This window comes from Hemicordylus capensis, chromosome 1 (assembly GCF_027244095.1).
Source record: "Hemicordylus capensis ecotype Gifberg chromosome 1, rHemCap1.1.pri, whole genome shotgun sequence".
Classification (NCBI taxonomy): domain Eukaryota; kingdom Metazoa; phylum Chordata; class Lepidosauria; order Squamata; family Cordylidae; genus Hemicordylus; species Hemicordylus capensis.
Genome location: NC_069657.1, coordinates 336,789,642 through 336,815,556, shown reverse-complemented (window position 1 = coordinate 336,815,556; position 25,915 = coordinate 336,789,642).

Below are 25,915 nucleotides of genomic sequence, written 5' to 3'. Positions count from 1 at the left end.
GTCACAACAGGTTGCTGCTTCATGTGAAATAGGAAGGATCATGTTCCTGTTTTATGGGGGGGGGGAAAGCTAGACTGAATAGAAATAGGAGTGCTGAGCACTTGTATGCTGGGGATACGTTTAGCAAGTTATGTAAACCGCTTTGGGAACTTCTGTGGAAAAGTGGTATATAAATATTTGTCATATTTGTAAAGGTAAGATTATCAGATATGTCCCACTAGATTGTGACTGCTAGTTAAATGTAGTATTCTAAATATATATTAATTACTTTGTTGGATTTCTTTGGTACCTTAGAAGAAAGAAGTGCCATATAAAAGGACACAGAGACAAGATGCCAATAATGCACGAAGAGTGGGATGGGCCATACCAGTGAGTCACAGTGGTACAGTATGAACAACATAAACTGTTGGGTGGGGAAAGGTAGGAGTAGAATTTGAGACAACAGAATAGTGTCACAAGAATGGGGATGAAAGCTAAAGGACAAGACTGGAAAATTCCTTCTAAGTATCTGATGCTAATATGAAGAGCTTGTGGCTATGTTCTCATGTAGCAGCAAACTGCAGATAGACAAACAAACCGTAGGTTAATTTTTGTAACCATGAATCTCATCACAGACATTTATCCAACCATAGCCTGGCAATCTCCGGTTTCAGGGCAAAGGAACCACTCCCTCTTCCTGGTCCACCGAGGCAGCATTCCAGCAAGCTTTGTAGAGCTCGCATCACCATACTGTGGACAAGGCATCATTTATTTATTTATTATTTTTATTGTTAAATTTATATACCGCCTTTCATTAAAGCAATTCCAGAGCAGTTTACAGCAAACAAACAAACAAACAAACAAACAAACAAAAAATTTAACACAAGATGGTCAAAAAGACACAATTAAAATATTAAGTGGGGAAAAAATCTGATTTAAAAATTAAAAACAAAAGCATAAAAGCAATAAAAACTATAAAGAGCAGCAGCAGAGAATCAAATAAATGCCTGGGCAAAAAGCCAAGATTTTACACTCTTTCTAAAAGCTGTGATGGAGATCAAGGAGTGAATAGCCACTGGGAGAGCATTCCAGAGTCTGGGGGCAGCAACAATGAAGGCCCTGTCCCACGTGCACGACAATCGAGCCTCCCTCATTGTCGGCACCCAGAGCAGAGCCACCTCAGATGACCTCAGCAAGTGGGCAGCAACCCTTGGGAGCCGGCGGTCCCTCAGGTATCCCGGGCCCAAACCGTTTAGGACTTTAAAGGTCAAAACCAGCACCTTGAATTGGACCCGGAAACAAACTGGTAGCCAGTGCAGCTCTTTCAAAATGGATGTGATGTGCTCCCACCGGGCAGCTCTGGATAAGACCCTAGCTGCCGCATTTTGCACTAGCTGCAGTTTCTGGATATTCTTCAAGGGCAGCCCCACGTAGAGCGCATTACAGTAATCCAGCCTTGATGTGACTAAGGTATGGGTAACTGTGGCCAGATCTGCCTTCTCGAGAAAGGGATGCAGCTGGCGCACTAGCTGAAGCCGTGCAAAGGTACCCCTGGCCACCGCCTCCACCTGAGCCTCCAAAAGCAGAGCTGGGTCCAGTAATACCCCCAAACTGCATACTTGCTCCTTCAAGGGGAGTGCAACCCCATCCAGAACCAGTAAAATCTCCTCATCATGATTGGCTCTCCTACTGACCAACATTACCTCTGTCTTGTCTGGATTCAATTTCAGTTTATTAGCCCACATCCAAACCATCACGGTCTCCAGCCCCTGATTCATGAGAACATAATAAAAGCCCTGCTGGTTCAGACCCAAGGCCTACTTAGACCACCATCCTATTTCACACAATGGCCCATCAGATGCCTCTGGGAAGACAACAGGCAAGAGCCAGGGGCATGCCCCCTCTCTTACTGTTATTTCCCTCATATGGTATTTAAAAGAATCTCCCTCTGAGGTTGGAAGTGGCCTGTAGCCCTCAGTCTAGTAGACCTGTTCTCCATGACTCTATCTAAACCCTTCTTAATGCCATCCAGGCTTGTGGCAAATAATTCCATAGGTTGATTATGTATTTTGTTGGTCCTAAATTTCTTGGCAATCAGTTTCATGGGATGACCCCCGGTTCTAGTGTTATAAGAGAGAGAGAAAATATTCTCTTTATCAACTTTCTCTACACGATGCATGATTTTATAGACCTCTATCATGTCTCCCCTGCAGCTCTCTTCCCCCCCCCAAAAAAGCCCCAAGTGTTGTAGCCTTGCTGCATAAGGAAGTTGCTCTAGGCCCCTGATCATCTTGGTTGCCCTCTTCTGCACCCTTTCCAGTTAAACTTAAGATAGTAGATACTTTCCATGTCCTCAAGATATGGTGACCAGAATTGTATGTAATACTCCAAGTGTGGCCGCACCTTAGTTTTGTATAAGGGCATTATAACACAAGCAGTTTTTATTTTTTTATTTTTAATGCCCTTCCTAATGATTCTGAATGATTGGCCTCTTTCACAGCTGCTGCACATTGAGTTGACACTTTTAATGAGCTGTCCACTCTGACCCCAAGATCCCTCTCCTGGTCAGTCACTGACAGCTCAGACCCCATCAGGGTATATGTGAAGTTGGGGGTTTTGCCCCAATATGCATCACTTTACATTTGCTTACACTGAACTGCATTTGCCATTTTGTCACCCACTCACCCCATTTGAAGATATCCTTTTTGGAGCTCTTCACAATGAGCTTCACAAAAGAAGAGCTTCACAAAGCTCTTCTTTGGGATTTTACTTTGTTAAATAGTTTGGTGTCATCTGCAAATTTGGTCACCTTGCTGGTTACCCAAATTTCTAGATCATTTATGAATAAATTAAAAAGCACTGGTCCCAGTAGAGAGCATCTGCAGGGCAACAGCCATTGGACAGGATCTGGGGACATGCCAAGCATGATTGTGCCCTTTTTTATAATGGACCGCCTGCCCTTGGCAGCAAAAGGGCATGCAAACCCCTTTAAATGACAATTAAGCCCTTCTCCTGGCAGCAATTGCACTGCCGCCCTCATAAGAGCCCTGCAGCAAACAGTCTTGAACAAGCACAGTTGCAAAGAAGAGGGACACTATTTTTCTGTTACTCCGGGAAGGGATCATGATGATTTCCTAGGAGGGAATATGTATAGGAGGTAGGGCAAAGGATCCTTGGTTCTGGTCCACTGTGACAAAGGGTGCTCTTGTGATGGCAGACCAAGGCAAAATAGTCCAGGTACAAACCAAGCACACCTCTGACCCTGTGTTGATTTGCCAGCTGGGAACTAGCTCTCTCATGAGAGGGCCAGTCCACAGGGGATGACCAGAGTCTTGGTGAGCTAGGAGCTTCCTTTGGACTGCACTCTCATGTGGTAGGCCATCCAAATCAACACCCACTCACCCCCCGTTTGTGTGGGGCTCTTGTTCTCTCTAGTAAATAATAGAACTTGTACACCATGGCCCCATCCTCTTCAGGGAACCTTTTCATACTCCCAAGGAGAAGTGGCTGTTCCATGTGACTGGGCAGTACTGGGTAGGCAGACTAGGGAAATACAATTGCTGGGGACAGATCTTTACTCTAATTCAATTTTCCCAGGTATGGATCGGCATTGCAGCATATGAAGATTGACTGCCACAGGGAATCATGGGTGAGGGTAGCCCTGATTATCAGTGATCCAAGGAAAGTAGGGTCACTGTAGAAGGCAAGGACAAACATGGATATGCGCCGATGGATGAACAGACTGGCAGAGGGACTGCTTGGACTGCTTCCTCATGCCAGTTGCCAGGAGAGGGAAAGGTGTTGCCCTGGTACCCATCCTCACTGTTCATTTGTGTCAAGCAACTAGGCTGGGTGGTAGCTGCCATCCAGCCTGCATGCATGTCTTCATGGCCTTTCACTCTTATGAGAGAGTCGTCTGCTCTGGAGCTGCATCTGTCATTACACAGGAGGAATCTCTACTGTGACTGGAGGCAATGCTGCTCCTGCTGGATGGTTCTTCTCATGAGTAATGCCAAAGACTGCATGCTTTTACCCAAGAGGAACGGGCTGAGTCACCCTTCCCCAACTTTATTGTACAAAAAATAGAGAAGAAACCACAGGTCACTTTTGCCAAGAACCACAGTTTCTTGCATTCTTACATACACAAATTCCAACCTCTGCCTCATTCAACTCCAGTTTGAAGTTATGTGCGAATATGACCTCAAAATACTTCCCCTGGCTTGTCAAAAGCTTACAATGGCATTGGACCAGAAATAAAGGTGGAAAACAGAAAGAAGTACATTAATTTGCTTTAAAGCCAAACAAGTAGTAGTTCATGGCATAACAATAAAAGTCACATCTGAGATCCATAATTGTATCACCCTTGGCAACTCTTCCTTTGGATGAAACTTAATGCAATCATTTTAAAAGAAAATGAGCAATGTGGAATATTTTGTTAAACACAAAGTATGATGTGTGATAACTCTGAAATCTAACAGTAACAGACATGCCATATTTTCTTAACTTAAAAATAAAAAGAGTGGAGTTACAAATAAAGTGTCCAGAATTGCTTTCAGAGTATTTGTGTTATTATCTCTATCTACAAAATAATAAAACCACTCTGGCACTGGATTGCATGTTTACAAATGGCTCATAGTCTTCTTTGGACCACAGCTAGCCATAATTTCTGAGAAGCAGGGACAGCAAAGCAAGCTAAAAAGCAATCCTGCTTTATCAGCAATGGAAGTTGCTATCAATTTCAAGTATAACTCTAAAGACATATAAAACATGCTGTTGGAGTTGCCATGCTTAAAAATATCATCCTGCCCTTTCCCCCCTTCTAAGCTGCTTAAAGAGTTTAGTATTTCAATTTAATGCTTCTCTTGCTTACCATAAGATTGGGTGGAAAAAGTGGACCTTACTGGAACGATTTCATTAACGTTGTTATTCGGCAACCCTTTTATGATGCTAGATATATGATGCATATAGTACTAATTATTGCTGCTGAGATAGCTCTTATACCTGGGTAAAAGGATATTTTAACTTGTTTGCAGCTTGTTAGCTTCTTGTTCTATAGAAAGAAATTATTAATAAGGAAAAAAAAATACTCTTCAGACACATAGGTTTTCCCAGTGTGCAGAATTTCCATAGAGTGGGACATCGGAACAAGTCTTGGACTCACACATTCCCATAATATGTAGAACTGAATGTGTGACTTGAGATATATATGTTTTCTTCCTGACCATGCGATTTATCTATCACTTTCTGTCAGTGTTTGGACAATACAATCCCTTCTCCGGTCTTTTTGGGGGAATGGTGTATGCGAATGCCATTATGCACTAGAAAACTAGCATGTTGGGCCCGGCGGGGTGGGGGTGGGGAGTAACATTATTTTACATCTGGTTCAGCGTTGGTTGCATCCATCTGGACCTGCAAGAGTCACCAGAATACCACGGGTGGTGCAGCTCCTTAGTGGTGGTGGTGGTAGTATATGTCACATTCTATCAGACCAGTAGAAATCTATAACACAGAGGTTGAGCATGTGGTTTTTATATATATGATCTCAGTTTCTGTCCCTGATATGCCAGGTTTATGGAGCTGGGAGCAAACTCTTCCTGAGACCACGATAAACTAATATTGTCCCAGTAGGCACTTCTGGCTAGATAAGATACTGACTTGATTTGGTACTGTATGAAGCAGTTCCTCATATACTTGAAGCCTTGCCCCCAATACTCAATGATAGCAGGGACACATTCTTTAGATGGTAATGCTCAGTGGTAGACAAGACGGACTTAAATTTAGTCTCTGGCTTTTCCAGGTCAACATCCATTTTGGATAACAGGACTAAAATGCTTGTTCTCTAATGCACCTTAGTTACCTTGAAAAACATGACCTTGTGTTCACACAAATTGTCCTATAGCTGCTGGGCAAAAGACATGACAGTGTGTAGGGCCTTGTTTCCAATGCCAACCCTCTATGTTATAACTGCACAGGAACTGGTTGGATGTTGAGGAAGAAACACTGGGCCAGTTCTTGGGATTCAGTGATCATGTTCAACATCAGGTGGCAGTTGGAGGAGGAAGTCCATATACGTTCTCGATTTGTGGTCTTCTGTATGGTGAGAACAATCAGGAAATGATTGTGTGTGGACATTCAGTCATGGTTGCTTGGCATGGCAAACAACATCAGCCACCCTACATCAAATCTAAGATCACTGTTGTCTATTGCCTGCACTGAGCAACCACAATTAAACCCTCGCACACAATCACTTCATGATCATTTTCACCATCCAGGAGACTGGGAATTGGAATGTGTGCACCACCTCCTCTCTCTACCATCAACACTCAGTGGCATAACTATAATCACTAGATCATAAGAACCAGCCCATTCTGACTACATTTCAGAAGTGTGGAAGAGTATAGTTGTTAATAAGTGAAAGATGAAGTTCCGAAACAACACTATTGCATCACATTATTAAAGCAATGGTCTACCACATGGTGAGTTTACACACATATGCTAATTTCTTGATCTATTACTGATATGTCATATCCCAGATCAATGTGCACAAACATACCTTTCATATTCCTACAGTCTGAGTTCTTTCCAGTGGAAGCAGTTCAGCTTCAAGATAATAATGTAATGAGTGAGGAACATCCAAGTGTGCATCAACCTGGTGGGGGCATGCATTCTGGGACTCTGGATCAGAAATGAAGCATGGTGGGAGAAGTGATGCTTCCACATCACGTCACATCTGGAATCCACTACACTGTGCGTTGAAACTTAGACTGGTAGACCCATTGTACCAAAGCTAATGTGAGGATGGAGCACAAGTTCACTGATCATCTGCATGGTACACTCGTTGATCACATGAGACCACAAATATGTCTAAGCCCTATATTCACTGTAAATTATTTTCCTTTCAAATAAGATGAAGACAACGGTTATTTCTATACCGAATTTAAACAAAAGTTCCCAAAGCAGTTTAAATAGATAAAAATTATAAAATGGTTCCCTGTCCCCAAAGGGCTCACAATCTAAAAAAGAAACAGAAGACAGACACCAGCAACAGCCACTAGAGGGATGCTGTGTTGGGGATGGATAGGATCAGTTGTCCCTCTGCTAAATAAGGATAATTACCACTTAAAAGGTGCCTCTTTTGTTCAGTTAGCAGGGGTTTGGATTTCTCAAGTTAAAATTTTGGGGATATTTCTGATTGGCGAAGTAACTTTGCAGCTAAACTTCTGTACTGAATTTTTTCAAGGCCCCCAAGTAGAACCAAAAAAAAAAGGGGGGGGAGTAATGCTTCTTGCCTGTAGATAGTTCTTTCAATAATTGATTTGATGTGGTGTCTCCAGATGTGTTGGTTATTTGACTGTTACAGTACATCTGTTGCCATAATAAACTAATTGAGCATCTGAATTGCTATGGGTTATGGCTATGTACAGTACAGAACATGTTACTGTTTTATCCCAAACCCATCTGCAATTTTGAAATAATCCAAATGGGAATTTTAAGGCTTCTCAAAATCCTTCCATCTGTGACCCTTTTTATAGATTTTGGGCATTTGTGATACTTGCCCTGGGGAAAATGGTGCACTTTTAAGACCCTGTCCTATAAGCAAAAGCAAAAGGCCATCCATTATGCTCTTTCTCCCTCTCTCAGGTTAATGACTTTATTAAATATTTAACGGGGTTCTGTCTCCAGAGTGCCTACATAAGTGATTTTACATTATCTCATCCACTCCTGGCATAAGCCCTTCTCTGATTTCTTATAAAGTGTGTTGCCTTTGCCTGGCGTAACTCAGAGAAATCATGATTGATTTGACAGCCATTAAGACAATGTTTAATATTAACCTTCATCTTCAGGGAGGGAGGGTGATGTTGAAAGGGTAAAGAAAGAAACAGGCAGGCTGTGTGGCACATTTTCTTGTCCTGAAAAACAAATTCTCTGGGGGAGAAGAAATGTGTGCATACACGCACACTGCAAATGATCAGATGTAGAAATTGGATCTCACCAGGAGTCGACACCGACTCGACGGCACACTTTACCTTTACAAAAAACAAACAAAACATTGTGTCTATGGAGGGATATTCATTGCAGTAAGGATAAAAAATACATATGTTTCTCTCCTTATGCCTTATTTCTGGCTCCTTATTATTTTCTAAGAACAATTCTAGGTTTTGTCCAATAAAGTCCTATTATCCTATACATGTTAAAGAATGTCATTATCTTCAGTCTATGCTTCATCGTGATGGTAAAGATCAGCTGAGAGCTCCCTCAGGATCAAGCAGATATATGGCAGGTATTTCATCTTGTTGATTTTAGGGAGGAAACAAATCACTAAGTCCATGCAGTAGCCATTGAAAGCTGACATTGAGGCTGGGTTCAGACATAGCATGAATCATGGGTCCAATGGACCCGCGGTTCCATGCCTCTCTCCACTTTCCCCTCTGCATTTGGATGTTGGGCAAAGGGGCCTCTCTGCAGTCAGCAAGACTGTAGAGAAGTGGGGGAGCTGGCTGTGCAGGCTTCCTTCTTGACAGAAAGACAGCCCACACAACCAATTGAGTTCTGTCAGGCCCAAACTGTGGTACCAGCATTTGAACATAGCATGGGCACCGCAAAACTGGACTTCAGGGCAGGGAAACTCCACTCTGACTGAACATAGAGAGTGGAGTTTGGCTAGGGAAACAACAGGTCCCTTTTAGTCCATAACTCCGGTTTGCTGAGTTCAGATGTACAGCTTCAGAAATTGCAGGTGAGGCAAGGACTTCCAGTTTCCTAGTATGACTGAACTCATCCATTAAGAAAACACCTATTATCCAGGTCTCCTGTTCAATAACTTCAGTCCATTTGGTAATGTGATTTAGCACAGAGAACTGTTGAGTTGGGAAAGCGTTTAGTACCTCTTTTTTCCACTTCTTCATTTTAAAGTGCTTTTTCATTTTTTAAAAAATGGCATCATGCCTTAGTTTCAGTTGTTTGAGTATAAATAGTTCTTTAGGGAGCAAGCCCTGGTATATTGTCTCAATTTCCCCCCACCCACTTAAAATACAAAAGGCAGCAAGTTTATTCATGACTATCTTGGCTCATCCATGTACAGGCATATACATTACTTGATTTTTCATCCATTGATGACTGTGTGACCTATGAAAGTTCTGTTGCCTGTGGTTAATTGATGGTAGCTCATTCACCATTTATGATACTGTTTGATAGTACAGAACAGTCAATGTGTGATGAACATGCATGTGTGGAAAATCATTATATTTCTATATGGCATTGTGAATGCTGATCACCATCATAGTCCCTCCTTACACCCACACTCAAACTGGAGATGACAGTTTTGCTTTCATTCACATGAAAATGCAACCTGGGATTAAATAAGGGGACTACATAGCCCCTGATGACCCCAGGAATTGTTTATTCTTTCCTCAACCCCAGAGTGATCTTGTGAACATGTAAACAAATCCGTATTGTGAATCCAAGAGCTCCTGGAAACAAGCCTACAGCCTCATGCATGTATTAATTGTCTGTTTCCATGCACTCGCCATTTGATTTAAGTATTTGGTACTTCAACAGCTCATCTTACTGTTTCTCCCACAAATCTTGATTTCTGAGTGTTTGTCTCAGTTTTTATAATCCGTTTGCACAGATAAACCATCAAGTTTCTTTGGTGTTCAATAACAACTTGGAATGTCATGTTGCCAATAGAATGTCTCCATGCTCACAGGACTTAAGAGATCCATTTAAGCTTCACTAATGAAGAACCATAAGCACTTCCAGCCTCCTAAACATTGGGAGAAAAACTCAGGTGTCATGACTTCCAAGCAGGTATAAGCACTATGGCCTCGCTTCTTTTTGTTGTTTTTAAGAACCTTTGAGTTACTGAGTGACCGAGTACAGTGGATTTAAATGAGGAGCACAAGAGAACCAGGCTTCTACTTCCAAATAAAGTGGGACTTCCTAATAGTTACCAGCCCTCATTATATAATGGTCTGCAGAAGGAATTAATGAATAGATAACATAATGGGTTTATACCAGCATAGTTGTCAGGGCTTCTACCAAAGAAAACCTGGTTCTCACAAGCAGAGATGACATAGCAAACCTGCATATGGTCTCCACCACTGCAGATGGGAACTGACATGAGTGAAAGAACTTCTAAACACAAAGAAAACTAGACAACAGCACTTAGAAAAATAGACTGCTAGTAGAGGGGCTCTATCTTAACCTTTTGATTAACACTCAATTTTTTTATATAGAGAAGTTCTCTCACCCCCCACACTGCCTCAGATGAACATATAGAGCCGGGTCTCACAATCAGTGAGACCCGGTTTAGTACGGTGAGTGGGGAGAGTGGGCTAAGCCCGCTCTTCACGCTCATGATCTGGGACGGAGCCCTGGGTGGCCGAATCGGCCGTCCACATGATTGCCAGCTCCGTGAGAGAGCCATCAGGGGCTGGGGAGCTCAGGGGCTGCACAGCCCCCGGAAGCTCCAGTATGCCTTGCGTGAGCACACAGGGCATACTGGGGAGACCCCCAGAGCTGGGAGGTGGATTTTTGTCTCCCCTCTGGGGGTCTACTAGCGAGTAGCCACGGTGCTGAGCTAGTACATGCGCAGCTACTCATGATCAGATAGTCCGGATTTGTGGAGCGCTTGCTCCGCAAACCCGGGCTAAGGGGAGGGGTACTTGAGCGGGTTACCTGCTCTAGAACCACCAGGCTCGCAGCCGAGCCCGGTGGTTCTCACGATCAGCAAAAATCGGGCTAGGCTCTCCTAGTCCAATTTTTGCTGATCTCAAGAATAGCTCCATTATCTATCTATCTATCTATCTATCTATCTATCTATCTATCTATCTATCTAGGTCTTTGACCAGCATAAGATTAAACATAACAAAAGTAGCATTTAAAGCAGCCTATGCACGTGGAGACAGTGACTGTGAAGTTAAAGTTAAAATCTTATTGTTGTCGAATTAAAATTGATGGGGTGTTATAATGGTAATTAAAATATGATAAAATAAAAGCATAGGGATTAGGAAGTTAGAGACTGTGAGCATAAAACTAAAATCGATGAGAAGTTATACAACAGTTTAGATTAGAATTAAGATTTGATGAAAAATATAACATGAAAACTGTATACTGTTTCAACTTGCCCAGCATTGCAGGGACATGGACATTCTGGGATGGGGATATTCTTGTATCTTCCATCTAACGCAGCTGAAGGGAGAGTGCTGCAGCAAGCCAGGGTGACGTCTCTTCTGTGGCTAGGAGTCTCAAGCTGTGTTAGATATGCAGCAGGTGCCAATATTTACTTTAGGCTTTCAGTGATAAGGAGGTTTGGGGCCCTGCCTAGGTCGGTTTGGCACTCTGGTCTTGTGGTAGCAAGCATGACTTGTCCCCTTTGCTAAGCAGGGTCTGCCCTGGTTCACATTAGAATGACTACATGTGTAAGCATTACCATACATATTCCACTCAGAGGATGAGGCCACTGGGAAGAGCATCTGCATGCTTGCATGTAGAAGGTTCCAAGTTCCCTCCCTGGCATCTCTAAGAGAGACTTCTGCCTGCAACCTTAGAGATGCTGCTGCCAGTCTGTGTAGGCAATACCAAGATAAATGGACCAAAGTTTGACTCAGTATAAGGCAGTTTCCTATGTCCCTATGTTTTGTGTCCATTATGCACCATTTAAGAAGTGTCCTAGTCTGCTCATAACCCAAGGAAAGTAGTTTGGGGGGGAAGAGCCCAAGTAATGTTAGTTTTGCCGGCAAAATTTGCTTCCAAGTAGATTACTAATCAACCTCCAGCATTAAGGGGGCTAGGCCCATTGGGAAGAAGGATAGTTGTAAAGGAGACCCAGTGGAGGATAACTCCCATCATACACAGGGTTAATTCACAATAGTCTTAGCCAAAAATTGAGTATGGACAACCATTCTCTGGCCTCTACTTTCACCAGGCATGCCTCCAGTTGTTATACAGCATTAGAGGCAGAGCAGGATACCTGGAATACTGCTCTTAGGAATTTGGACTCCATGAGCTCCAGCGGGGCAATGTTGGAGAAGGGGCCCAGCTGGGCTCTTAGAGTTGCTCCAGCAACTTTGCTTCAAACAGTTTGCTTTCAAATAGGGCTGCAGGTATGTAGTGGCCTCTTTCTGTCCGGAATAATTTTAAGATAGTGGCAGTGCTCCTCCGGGTGTTTTGGGCAACATAGTTTCCATGGGTCTTTCTGGTGCTGGATGCATGAAAGATCACCCCCAGATATTTGAAGCTTGAGACCTGCTCGATTGTGTTTCCATTTATGTGCCAGTAGTGTATCTTTGGTCTTCTGGCAAAGGCCATAATTTTGGTTTTATGATAGTTTATTTCCAGCTGATCCTCATTATAGTATCGGGTGAGGGTCTTCAGTGATCTTTTAAGTCCTATAGGGGTCCTAGAGAGAATTGCTGCATTGTCTGCATAGAGCAGGATGGAGATGTGTTTCTCTGCCAGCTTGGGGACATGAAGGTCCAGGTTGTTTAAGTGGCCCACCATGGCATTTATGTAGAAGTTTAATAGAAGCAGGGCAAGTATGCAACCTTGCTTGATGCTCTTACAGGCAGGGTCAGCACTTGACAGATGACCTTGTGGGGTTGCATTAGACTTTCAGAGATGTACCATTGTGAAAGGTAAGGATGAGAGATAGCAGGCACCGGTCAATCAAAGAGGCTTCCAGTTTTCCCTACAGTTTGGCTCAGGAGATAGAAGCAAATGCAGATGAGGTCTATAAAGGCAGAATACAGGGAGACTGTTTTGTGGGTGGAATATTTCTCAATAAGAGGCTGGAGTACTAGGCACTGATCAATGGTGTGTCATCCCTCCCTGAATTCAGCCTGTTCCTCCACTAGGAGGTTTTCTTGTTCCAACCAGTCTCTTAGTTTCCAATATAGGTGTCTGGCATAGAGCTTGCTGATTGTGCTGTGCCGGCTGATGGATCTATAATTTGCTGGCCCATCCTGCCTACCTTTTTTTAAAGATGGGGACAATAACTGCTAATCCTCAGTCCCTAGGGATGTGACAGTACTTATCAGTAAATGTCAACAGCAAGGCTAGAATGGGAACCCACCATCCAGAATGGGAACCTATCATTATTTTTGATTAGCTAAGCGGGGACATATAATTATGTGAACTAAAGGTCTGAAGTGATGGGGGGGGGGCAATTTTCCCTCCATATCTTTTGTTTGTGAAAACTAGGTATAATTTGGTGATGATGCCATTGCTGAGAATTCTGTTACTGAGTTCCTGAGAAAAAGGAATTACTATTCTGTAGTAGGCATGTGCGAAACAAGGCACAACAGGTTTCACTTTGGGGATCACTTTGGGGATTCTGAAGGGTCCCTGATTTGCCTCAAAGTGAAACAAGGCCAATGGGGGCCAATGCAAATCCCTTTGGTTTGAAGTGAAGCTCTAGTTGCCCATCTCCCTCACCTTAACCCCATCTGTCAAACTACTTACTAGGACTGGCGGAGGTGAGAAGAAAAAGCCCTAATATTTCTTAAAGTGAATTGGACCCATGGTTCAATGCCCCCTCCCGCCACTCTCCCATCCAAATTTGGACATTCAGGAAAGCTGCCTCTCTTCAGTCAGTGAGACTGCAGAGGCCAGGGAGCTGATTGTTTGGGCTTCCTTCTTGACAGAAGGACAGGCCACACAGCGAATCAGGTGAGAATTGAGGGAGGAGTTTCCTCCCTCAACTCCAGTTCCAAGGCCAGCAGCCTGCGGTTCTGAATCTGGATATACTGCAGGCTGCTGGACACCATGGGGTTGTGGCCACTAAACTTCATTCAGCTCAAGGATTCAGATTGGTCCCAAGCCTGAAACTTCAGTTTTGTTACCACACCTGACTTCGGTGCCTCACATTTGGACATAATGTCTGCGGACTCACAGGCCTATTCAATGGTGGTTCTGCATTATGTGCAAATGTGGCCTTAGTTTTCCACCACAAAGGGTTAACCATGGCTGCAGCCTCAGAAAATACTACAAATCCCAGTAGCACTTGCAACTTTCCCCAGGACGCCATAGGAAAAATAAAAAAGTGTTCTTTTTATAGGACAAGGATTTGGCCTGGTTTGCTTTGCTTTGACCCTTCAGTCCCCAGACAGCATTTCACTTCAGGTTGAAGGGATCCAGGAAAGCCGGTCAAAGTGGGCAAAATTCAAATAAATCCTCTAAAGCTTTGCATAGCCTTATTGTGCAGGTATGACCTCAGCCTCTTGCCAGCCTGTTCCTTTCTCCACCTTTCATCACCTTTTTCTTCAGTTTAGACTGTGTGCAATTCTTTCACTCAGTGCCCACCTACACAACCCCAGCTGCTCACAAAGAAAAGGGCTTACATGTGTCCTGAGTCTGCAGTAGATACTGACCAAGACAACAAAAAATGCCTTCAGCCAAAAAAGTTCCAAAGAGTCATTGTGTATTGAGTGTCTTGATTTCTTCTTTCCATATTTCCTGCAGTCCATCTATTCCTAAAGATGTCTTTTCAGAGACAGCGGGTTATCTTAGAGCTCAATGAGCCTACAGTCAAAAACTGTCTCCTGGCACACTTGACTGTATGCCAAAACCTTCAGGTCATGACAGAGAAACGGGTGCATAGACTGACTAAAGCATACTTCACAGTTTGATGTCTCTCTGGATTTAGCTTCCCGAAACAATAACAGGGAAAGTAAAGCTCATTTTCAGTTTTTGTCTGTCACACAGAATCTCTGAAAAGTTTTATATGAGTCTAAGTTGTTATTGTTAAAAACATTGATATACTGTACCTGTAATCACAAATTTTCTTTTTGACTAGGCTATGGTATTGTTAGGTATTCATATTTATTTTAATAATTTAGCAAATTAGCTTGCTTTAAAAAAAGTGATTTGGAAGCATCTAGATAAATTATACAAATCTATTTCAACACTGTTGGAATTAGAACTATTTCAGGAGGCTCTGGCTGCATATTGGATGCTGGATGCTGTGCTGGGGACGAATAGGGACAGTTGCTCTCCCAGTTATCAGGGGAAAACAGAGTTGATAAAGGCACAGACTAGATCTCTCTATGTGTAAACCCAAGACTTTGTCTCAGGAAGGCTGTAGAAATACAATCATAACAGTAGTTGTTCTGTTACAGTTCAAGTGAGTCCAGCATAACTAGTTCTGAGTAAGTAGTTTGATGCTTAAAAATACCATCTTCAAACAAGTTACTTCTGATAAGCATGTAGTTGAGAGCAAAATCTAAATATGGCAACGTCTTACAGTGGAAACTAGATATTAGAAGACACACAGGTCGCTTTCACACATAACACCAAACTGTGGGTTGATGAACCTGAGGTTAATTCCTGAACTCTAGAATCGTACTTCAGACAATCTTCCAACCTGGACTGGGCAACCTCTGATTTCAGGGCAGAGAAGCCCCTTCCTCTTCCTTGTCTGCCAAGGCTGCATCCCAGCAAGCTCCGTAGCACTCGCGTTACCAGACTGTGAGCAATGCGTTAGCATGTCAGCATAGTGGCAACCATTAGCCACAACCTTCAAGGGGGTGTTGCTGGCACGATTGTGGCTGGCACGATTGTGCCTTTAGGCATGCCTGCCCACCCAGGGGAACCCCCAACATACTCCTGCCTCCGTGTCAGCTGACTGGCTGGCAATTAATCTTCTCATGAGGGCCAGTCTACTGGGGTGGACCATAGACTCCATAAGCTTTGGATTTCTGTAGGACTGCACTCTCATTAGTTAGGGCATCCAACTATAGGGGCCCACACTGATTCACACTGCTCGACCTCCCCTCCACACTCTACCCCTACAGACTTGCAAGGACCTCCAAATGCTCCTTGTGTTCTGCCATTTCCCTGTGGGCTCAGTCTTGCTAGATTGGGGATGGCTCCTAGTACACATTCAAAATTCCTGGCTGGGACTGGTGTTGTGCTGTAGGCATATTGGCCACTGTGGGGAATTGCGGGTGAGGGAAGTCCCTATTTTCAGCAATCTCTGGCAAGCCGGGTGGCTGGACTGGGCAAAAGTAAAAATGCATATGTGCCAAGGGACGACTGGACTGCCAGAGTGAGTGCTTCCATTTCTGCTGTCAGTTGCCGCAACCTGGAAAGGTGGTGTTGTGGTACACTTCCTCAAGGCTTGTATGGATCTAGCAATGGGCCTGGGCCCTCCAGCCTGCATTAGGGATGTGCATGGAACTGGCTAGTGTGGTTTGGTTTGAGTCTGAACTGGACCCGAACTAGACCGGGCCAGTTCGGTCCAGCACTCCCTCAACACTCCCCCCCCCGGTGCGGTCCGGGTGGTGGGTGGTTTGCAAGCTCTTAAAAAAAATCTCCTTTTTTTTGTTAAAGCATACCCCCTCTGGGGGAGTTGTCTGAGGTGACGGGGTGTGTGTGTGTCCACGGACGTTTCCCTTCCCCCGTTGGCCTCCCTTAGTCCATAAATTGGCATTACCCAGGCCATGAAGAGGCCCATTGACCAGGTGTGACAGGCTACAAAATTGTCACTGTGCTCATTGAATGTCTTTGCACATCCCTAGTCTGCATGCTTGTCCCTATGGCCTGCCACTCTCACAAGACAGCAGTCCTGGGGAGAAAGAGCATTGACACACATTATTAATGATTCAGTCCTTGAAACACCATCCCAGTGGACCCCAGGATGGTTCTACTCATAAGTAATGCCACAGAGTGTATGCTTGCACCCAAGGGGAAGGGGGTGGGTCTCCTTTCTCCTAGTAATTTGTACAAAAAAAGAGCACAGCCACTCAAGAATTACTTTCAACCCAGACCCTGGGAATCACTCCCCTGGAGAAAAGGTTTTCTTTTTTTTTTTGGCGGGTGGGGGGGAGTGGGTTGCCCAGTTCATGGTGCCACTGGGACTCAGTGTGCATTTGCAAATACTTCTTTATCACTTGATTAGTGGAGACCTTTCCACAGTCTTGTCAGCCCATCCCCTTTTTCTGCAGCTTGCCAAAGCGGGGAACACAATACACAATGGAAAGTGGGCATCTCCCAATATAGCTTTTCACATTGACATGCTTCGAAGCTTGGGACGCAGCAACTTGGCTTCCCTGTTGCTAGGCAATGGCTGGAGGAGTGCGGAGAGAGCGGGGGAGTGGGGCAAATGCTCAGAGAGGCGGCCAGCAAGAAGCATGGCAGGCATAGAGCTAGCACATTTCTGGGCTGGTCTAAGCTGCCCTCTCTATGGTTTTGGCAGCAGCCACAGCACAAAACCCAGGTTACGGAAGCAGCAGAATTCAGATGTCACAATGCCACCTTCAAACCTCAAGTTGGAGCAGCGAAACTCACTACAAATCGATGGTCCAGATTACGGTTTTGGTTTAAAAACCTCAGGTCACTTTTGTGGCAAAACTGTGGTTTCACGCATTCAGATGACCACAAAATGGAACCTCTGCCTCCTTTGCTTCCGGTTTGGCATTATGTGCGAAGGTGGCCACAAAGTTGCTACCTTCCAAATCCCATTCACCTGTTTCAATTTGACCATGATCCTATGGCCAGCACTAGTCCTGTACCAGGGTATGCATGTGTATTAAAAGTGACAGGTTATGTCTTATTCACATGATGTCCTTTATAAATCCATGCCTTTAAACTCCTCTGGGACTCCTTTACAGTTAATTGGTCACATGAGTACAGGCCATTCTCATTGGAAGGCAAGATTTTTGGCTTCAAAGTCTGCTGCAAATGGGGGCATATGATCAAATCAGTCTGATTCTTCATGCACTTATGCAGGCAGGGATTCTCTTCCTTTTTTGATGGCACTCCTGCTGACACAACCATTCTGAAGATTGGTCTGTAAGTCATCCAGGAATTTCTGAAATCTTCTTTTTCCGACACTGCTTTTGATATAGTATTTGTGGCTATTCCTTTTAAGTACATAATCCTACCTATATTATCATGAAAATGTCAAAAGGGAATAATTCAAAAGGTGATTTAAAGGACGAGAGCCTTACTTGGGTCACTTAATGTATTATAAAATGCAGAAAAGTGTCTTCATGGTGTCCTTTACTGCCAGTTTAAAAGCATTCTTCTTCGTCACCCCTTTTGTCATTAATGTCACTACTCACCCACAAATCACGGGCAATTACCATTGATGTAAACCATTGAGATAACATTTACCATTTACTGGTCATTATTCTTTGGCTGATACATAGAGAGTTACAAGCAAATGGTCAAATGGGCTAGAAAATTAGAATTTAATGAGCAGGAATAAAACAAACAAATAAATAACTAGTCAACTACAAGATACTGAAAACCTCATGTAAAAAAAAAAAACAAGGGTGGGGGAAGAGCAATCCTGTACTGAGGGGAGGCTTTGTTCTATATTTATTTTCATTTGTTGCTAAGAGGAACAGACTGTGAAAATCACAAAGGACTGTCGATATGCATTTGCAGAACCATTTTTCCTCCTTAAAACTTAACCACCAGTTAAGAAGAGGAAAATCAGATTGAATATAATTAGCATTGGCTTTCTCTGATATTAACAATTATTAAAGGGGTGCGGAAGAAGAGAAGTTACTGCAATCAATATAATGGACTTTTCTCAATGCATCCCTCAATACATCTTTATTTTTCTGAATAAAATTCACTGTGTTAGGATTTTGATTTATTTTCCTGTTATTATTTGGTGTATGTTTTCAGATAAAATTGTTAGTGTGCACACTAACAACCTGCTTGAATAGTTTAATAAGCATCAAAGTATGATTAAAACATGATTCTTACTATTTTTCCATCAATGGGACACCAGTTAGCCCTTGGGTGGTTAAGCATATCTATATAGTGCTACCAACTCCAGATCCCTGATAACAGTTTTGGGGAACAGCAGCATACCTGGTGGGGTGTGTGTGTGTGTGTGTGTGTGTGTGTGTGTGTGTGTTTTGTTTCCTTCTGTGAAATATCTGAATTACACATTCAAGAATTTAAGTTGGCACAGTCCTTTCAGGACTGTGTCTTTTCAGAATGCAAGCAGTGGTGTTACATGTCTAAATGCTAGTCTGCCTAAAACAACTCAGAGTACATAAAGACTAGCACATCAAAGACACAGCTGGATGTAGAAGGCAGGAGGTTTGCTATTAGGAATACTGTGCAGTAGAGGATGTGGCAGGGAACGGCAGGGTGAGGGGCTGAATTTTCCCCTAGCATGTCAAACTCTTCTTTCTGATGTGCTAGTTTGAATGTTTTTTGACCTGGGGGAACATTCAAACATGTGAGTCTGCATTTTGAAATGATACAGTGCTATGGCAGCTGTGCCACATTATATTTCTGAATGGGCACTTTGCTTCAGGTTTCGTACAACAGCCTGTCAGTGTTCACTGGCAACCATATAAATATAATATAAATGTCTCCATAATACCAGCTATATGCATAAAATGGGTCCCATTCCAATTATTCATAGAGTCCAGACCCATTCGGTGGCTCAAAGGAATCTCAGGGACCTCAGTTTCCATATTATTTATTAGTATATGTGTTTCCCTCCTACTTCTGATGTAAATATTTTGAAATCTAATAGAAGCACATGTTTAAAAGTATTCATTTTAATATGAGAGATGGGCAAGCATGACTAGGCTGAAGGGATGAGCGCTCAGACTTCTTGATAATGTTGTTTTATATTTTAATATTTATATTTTCTTAGTTTGTTAGAAGGAATGAGGGATTAAAGATAAGAGAAATGAACAGAATTAAACTTCTGATTAACCATCAGTTCACTTGCAGAAATAACTGCTCACATGAATACCCTACATGTGTGAGCAGTGTAACTTGCAGCCAGAACTGCTAACTTTGTGAGAAATTGTGGATTCTCTTTCATGAACTGGAAAATTGGAAGTTAACATAGCAGCTATATGAGGAAGTGAGCAAGATGTTGATCATGGCAGGAGAACTGAGTGTTAGACACACTAGATGCAGCAGTATTGTGGGTGGGAGAAGCTTTACTGGCACTGTCAGTCATCAATCTAGGCTGTCAAAATGCACACAAATGAAGACAAAGGAAGTGGATGCATACATCCAAGTTTGAGAAGAAAGTGCATTCTGATTTGATTTTTTTTTTTTAGTACTATTACATTTAGTATTACTACTTTTAGTATTGCCATTCCTCCAAGGGGATCAGGATAGTATCAGACTTGAGTCTCCCCAGTTACAATATGATACTTTAACTGCTGCACCATTCTGGTTCTCAATTATCTTATTTAACTGGCGGGGGTGAGGGGGACGAGGGGACAAAAAGCTATGGATGAGAGGCATATAGGTGAGACACATGCTAGAAAAATATTGATTGAGTGGCTCCAGTGTGCACACACTCAAACAGAAGCTCTAATGTGCTGCTGGAAGTCCATGAACCCTTATGTCGAGGTGCATACTTCTCCATTATCAGTCTCTCGTTACTAGTAGGATTTCCCCCCTTATGCATATCACTTACTTCATTTTGACCAGATTTCAAAGACCAGATGAGTTGGTGTTTTTTTGGTTGTTTACAGCCCAGCATATTTCAGTAATTGAACTATACATTACTGTAATACTGTCTGATCAGTATTATGCATTTCATTAGTCTTCCTGGCACTCCAGCCCCAAGCAGATACCTGGAAATATTTCTCATTGATTTTATAGATATTATGAGAACATGATAGGTGAAATGTCCATTGCTCAAACTATTATATTAGCCTATATGATTGACAGTGGACACATCACTGCAAGCTACAACCCTGACTTGCAATGTGATACGAACATCATGGCCCCATTTGGACATAGCATGAAAGAACCATAGATTAAACTGTGGTTAATCTGTGAAGCTGGGAACGATGCCGCAGACGATTGACTAACTGTGGTTTGGCAGCCTCCAGATTCTGGGCAGAGGAACCCCTCCCTCTTCCTAGTCCACCCTGGCTGCATCCCAGCAAGCTCCATTCTTCTTGCATCGCCAGACCATGGGCAAGGTGTCGGCATGCTAGTGAAGCTGCAACCATTTGCCACAATGTTAGAGGGAGTGTGCTCAGCGTGATTGCGTCTTTTTGGGAGTTTTTGCCCATCCTTGGCAGGGCAAAGACATTTTAATCATTTCCTCACACCACTCACACCAGTCTTGTGCAGTTGGGAAGGAAGGGTCTTGTGCCCCGCCCCCCCCCCCCGGGAAGAGAGGACTGGACCCCTCTCTTCCCACTTGTACTGGTTAAAAATAGACTGCACACGCATTCTCTCTACTTTTTTTCATACGTTTGCAGAATGAGTTTGTTACTGGCAATGGCCATTTGTGACACACCCACACCAGCCCATTCTCAGCAAATATGTCAGGAGATGTATGCCCCCCCTCCCATTTCTCCAGGTATTTCTCCAGGTATTTCTGTTTTCTCCTCCCCCTAGACCCCTATCTTGTGTATGAGTGCTTATGTATGGATCAATAGGATGAGACTGCTAGGAACAGGTCGAGATTATTAGAATTTCCCCCTTCAATTTTTGATAGAATTATTATTATTGTTGTTGTTGTTGTTTACACAGTCAGACATGTGTTATTGACTGGTTTGTTTTATCCAGACATCGAGTCCTTCCCAAGGACCTGGGATGGCTGAATTTTATTATCGATTATTTTGACTTGTTTTTCTTTCTTCTCGACTACAGTGATATCTGGAGTATTGTGTGGCAGATGTTTGTCTGTTTGTACCTGGAAGTTCCATAATATTTTTTTCATCTTCATTTTCTACAACTTTTTTAATTTTATGGTCCCACCAATTTTTGGCTACAGGTAGCTTGTATTTTTTGCAGATGTTCCAGTGTACCATCCCTGCTATCTTGTCATGCCTTTGTTTGTAGTCAGTCTGTGTGATCTTTTTATAACAGCTGATTAGGTGGTCCACGGTTTCATCTGCTTCTTTACAAAGGCGGCACTTGCTGCTTGTTGTTGACTTTTCGACTTTGGCTCTAATTGCATTTGTTCTTAGTGCCTGTTCTTGTGCAGCCAGTATTAAACCCTCTGTTTCTTTCTTCAAGTTGCCATTCTTAAGCCATTGCCAGGTCTTGGTGATGTCTGATTTTCCAGTTATATTGTGCAAATATTGACCATGCAGGGGCTTATTTTTCCATTTTTCTGCTTGGTTCTTGACTTGTTCTTTCTTGTAGGCCTGCTTTCTTTCATTGGCGTTGAATAGTTTCTCATTATTGACCATTTGAAGTCCATCTTCTTCACTGTCCTTGATATATTCTGCAAGGCCTCTTTTCTCCTCCTCTACTGTTTGATAGACTTGCAGCATTCCTCTTCCACCTGAGCTGCGAGGGAGGTATAGCCTATCGACATCACTGCGGGGGTGCAGAGCATGATTGATGGTCATTATTTTCCTGGTCTTACGATCTAGGGTCTTTAGCTCTGCCTGGGTCCAGTCTATTATTCCTGTAGTGTACCTGATAATAGGTATAGCCCAGGTTTTTATGGCTTGTATGGTGTTCCCGCCATTGAGTTTGGACTTGAGGATCTTCCTAACTCTCCTGATGTATTCACTTCCCATTTTTCTTTTAACTTCTGTGTGTGCAATCTTATCAGCCTGGAGAATGCCCAAGTATTTGTAATGTTCTTTCTCTTACAGGTTCTTGATGTTGCTTCCATTGGGTAGTTCTATTCCTTCTGTTTTTGTTATTTTCCCTCTGTTCATTATTAATGCAGCACACTTGTCTAGTCCAAACTCCGTTGCTATATCGCTACTGAATATACAGACAGTGTTTAGCAGTGATTTGATTTCTGACTGGGACTTTCCATACAACTTCAGATTGTCCATGTAGAGCAGATGGTTGATTTTACTTGATGTTTTAGATGTTTGATATCCAAGGCCTGTTTTGTTTAGTATTTGTGAAAGTGGGGTCATGGTGATTACAAACAACAGAGGGGATAGTGAGTGCCCTTGGAAAATACCTCTTCTAATGCTAACCTGTCCAAGTGTCTCGCCATTGATTGTTAACTGTATACTCCACATGCTCATTGCTTTTTTATACTGTAAATATCTGAATGTTTTTGCTGACACCAGTTGTTTCTAAACATTTTAGTATCCATGTGTGAGGCAATGAATTGAAGGCTTTCTTGTAGTCAGTCCATGGAAGACTTAGATTGGTTTTTCTTCTCTTGCAATTTTCTAAAATCATTTTGTCAATCAGCAGCTGGTCTTTTGTGCCTCTGGTGTTTGGGCAATTTCCTTTCTGTTCAACTAGAAGCTGTTTGTTAGTTAATAAGTGTTGCATTACTTCATCTGCTATTATTCCAGTTAATAATTTTAACATGGTTGGCAGGCAGGTTATTGGTTTATAATTACTTGGAACTGCACCTTTTGCTGGGTCTTTCATGATGAGATGAGTTTTCCCAGTTGTTAGCCATTGTTCAATATCACCTGCTTGCAAAATGTGATTGAACTGTTTTGATAGTTCTTTATGAAGGCTTGTTAGGTGTTTAAGCCAAAAGCCATGCAGTTGATCGTCGCCTGGCGCAGTCCAATTTTTAATTTTCTTTGCTCTTTCACTTATTAATTCTGGTGTTATTATTAGATCTTGCATTTGTTGGTTACATTTTTTGGCCTCTTTCATCCAGCCTGCTTTTTTATTATAATCTATTGGATTGTCCCATAATTTCCCCCAGAATTGCACTGTTTCTTCTTTATTTGGTGTTTCAACGTTTCTTGCAGTTTCTCCTTCTATGCTTTGTTAGAAACGTCTCTGATTCGACTGGAATTGGAGATTCTGCCTGTGTTGTGTAATTCTGGCTTCGTATCTGCTAATCTTCTTTGACACTGCTGTTATTTGCTGCTTGATTATTTCCAGGACTTCTCTAATTTTCCTTGAATCAAGGTGGTATTTTTGGATCAGATACTGTTTGGTGTTTTCATTCTTCAGCTTCTTATCTTTTGTATCTTTCAATTTACTAGCATCTGATCCGAGCCTGGAGATTTTATTTTCTAATCGAATCTTCCATTTAGGTGATGTACTGCTTTCTTTTTTTACAGGTCCGCTGATCTTATATCTGAGCTCTTGTGTTGTTATTGTTGCTGCACAGTACATTAGTTGGTTTGTTTCTTGCAAATTCTTGGTTGTTATTTCTGCAAGAGCAGCATTGACATCTTTTAATGCCTGAGCAAGTTGTTTTTTGGCAACTGTTTTTAGAGCTGGAAGTCGAACCCTGGTGGTTGTTTGGTTCATGTGCTCAGTTATTTTTTGCTTTAGTTCTTGTTGCTTTTCTGTTAAACGGCATTTGGGTTTTTGAGGTGTAGGCAAAGGGGCGGTTGCCTGGTTTTGATTTTGAAACAGTTCAGCAACAGTGGCATCCTCTATTTCCAGCACCTCCTCCACTTGTGCCTGAGCAACTTCTTCAGTTGGTGGTAATTCTTCTTCCATGTCTTGAGCCTGTGTTGCTCTTTGCAGTTCTTCCAGCTCAACTCCTGTGAATACTTTATTTCTTATTATGAATCTTCTCTGGTCTGCTAGCCTTTGTTCTGTTATTTCTGTATCTGGATGCTTCTCTTTCCAAATTTGGTACATTCTTTTTAAATAACCTCTTCTAGTTGGACTAGACTTGTAATAGCAGATCATTATTTCCTTGTTGGCATTTTTCGTATATTTTTTCCGGTTAAGCGATGTTTCTTCCAGTAACCTTGCAGTCTCCAGCCCTGGTTGCTCAACTGAAGATCCTGAGTCCTGTTGCCCACTTGCCACCAGATATCCAGGGACTCCAGCACCTGGTGTGGTCCTTGTTGACCCGGGTGACGACCGATCGGGTATAGATTTATTAAAGTTACGTCTCACGATATTGTTGATGGGAGAGGCACTCTTTGTCTGGCTCCCCTGGTGAGACCTGTCCAGTGTGGTTGGACCTTTGGCATAGCTCTCACCTTCCTCAGAGCACGCAAGCCCCACAACCATGCCAAGCCCCACAACCATGCCTTGATGATGATGATGAGGAGGAGGAGGATGATACAAGTTGATAAGTGAAGGGGAGCCTAGACCCTTCCTCTGGGCGCAAACATGGTTTGTCTTGGCCAAACCTCATGAGCAGAACTGTCCATTTAGAGCAGGATTAAACTACACAAGAGATTCTTCTTGTGTGATGAAGACGGATCCTGCTGCAAAACAGACCACTCTCTCATGAGAGTGCCTGGCCATAGAGATACACATACAGGCTGGAGGGCTTTTACTGCCTGGCCCAGTTGACCAACCAAAGCCCTGGGAAGGGTCCCTCAGCACCATCAGTTTTCAGCAGTGAAACTAACTACAATCTGAGGGTTCAAATTCAGGTTTTGGAGTGAAAAGGCATGAAGGTTCGTGGCCAGAGGAGGAAAGTGACAAGCAGCACTAGGTTTGGAGGGGAAGGGCAGCTCTTTCCATCTCTTTCTTTATTTTTTAGCTTTCTCTCTCTCTTTCTTTCTTCTTCCCTCTCTCCCCTCAAGCCCGCACCATCATCTTTTCCTTTTTCTATCCCTCTCACTCTTTCTTTCTCTCTCAAGCCAAACCTACTCATTCTCTTTCCATCTCTTTCCTCTCTCTCTCTCTCTCTCTCTCTCTCTCTCTCTCTCTCTCTCTCTCTCCTCAAGCCTGCTCAATATCCTTTTCCTTTTTCTATCCCTCTTTCAAAGGAAAAGGGGATGGGGGCAGGCTTGAGGGGAGAGAGAGAAAGAGAGAGGGAAAAGGATAAAAAAGTAAGAAAGAGATGTAAAGAAGATGGGTAGGTTTGGGGTGTGTGTGTGTGTGTGTGTGTGTGAGAGAGAGAGAGAGAGAGAGAGAGAGAGAGAGAGAGAGAGAGAGAGAGAGAGAGAGAGATTGAATGTTATTTGTTCCCATTTTTGCCCCAAATCACCTCCAGATGACCCCAAAAGTGCCCTACCATGCTGCAAAGTGCCATACTGCTCTGAAATCAGACCAAAGTTTGCGGGTTTTGCCTTGATTTCAGCCATAAAATGGCTCCTGAGCAATAAAAATGACA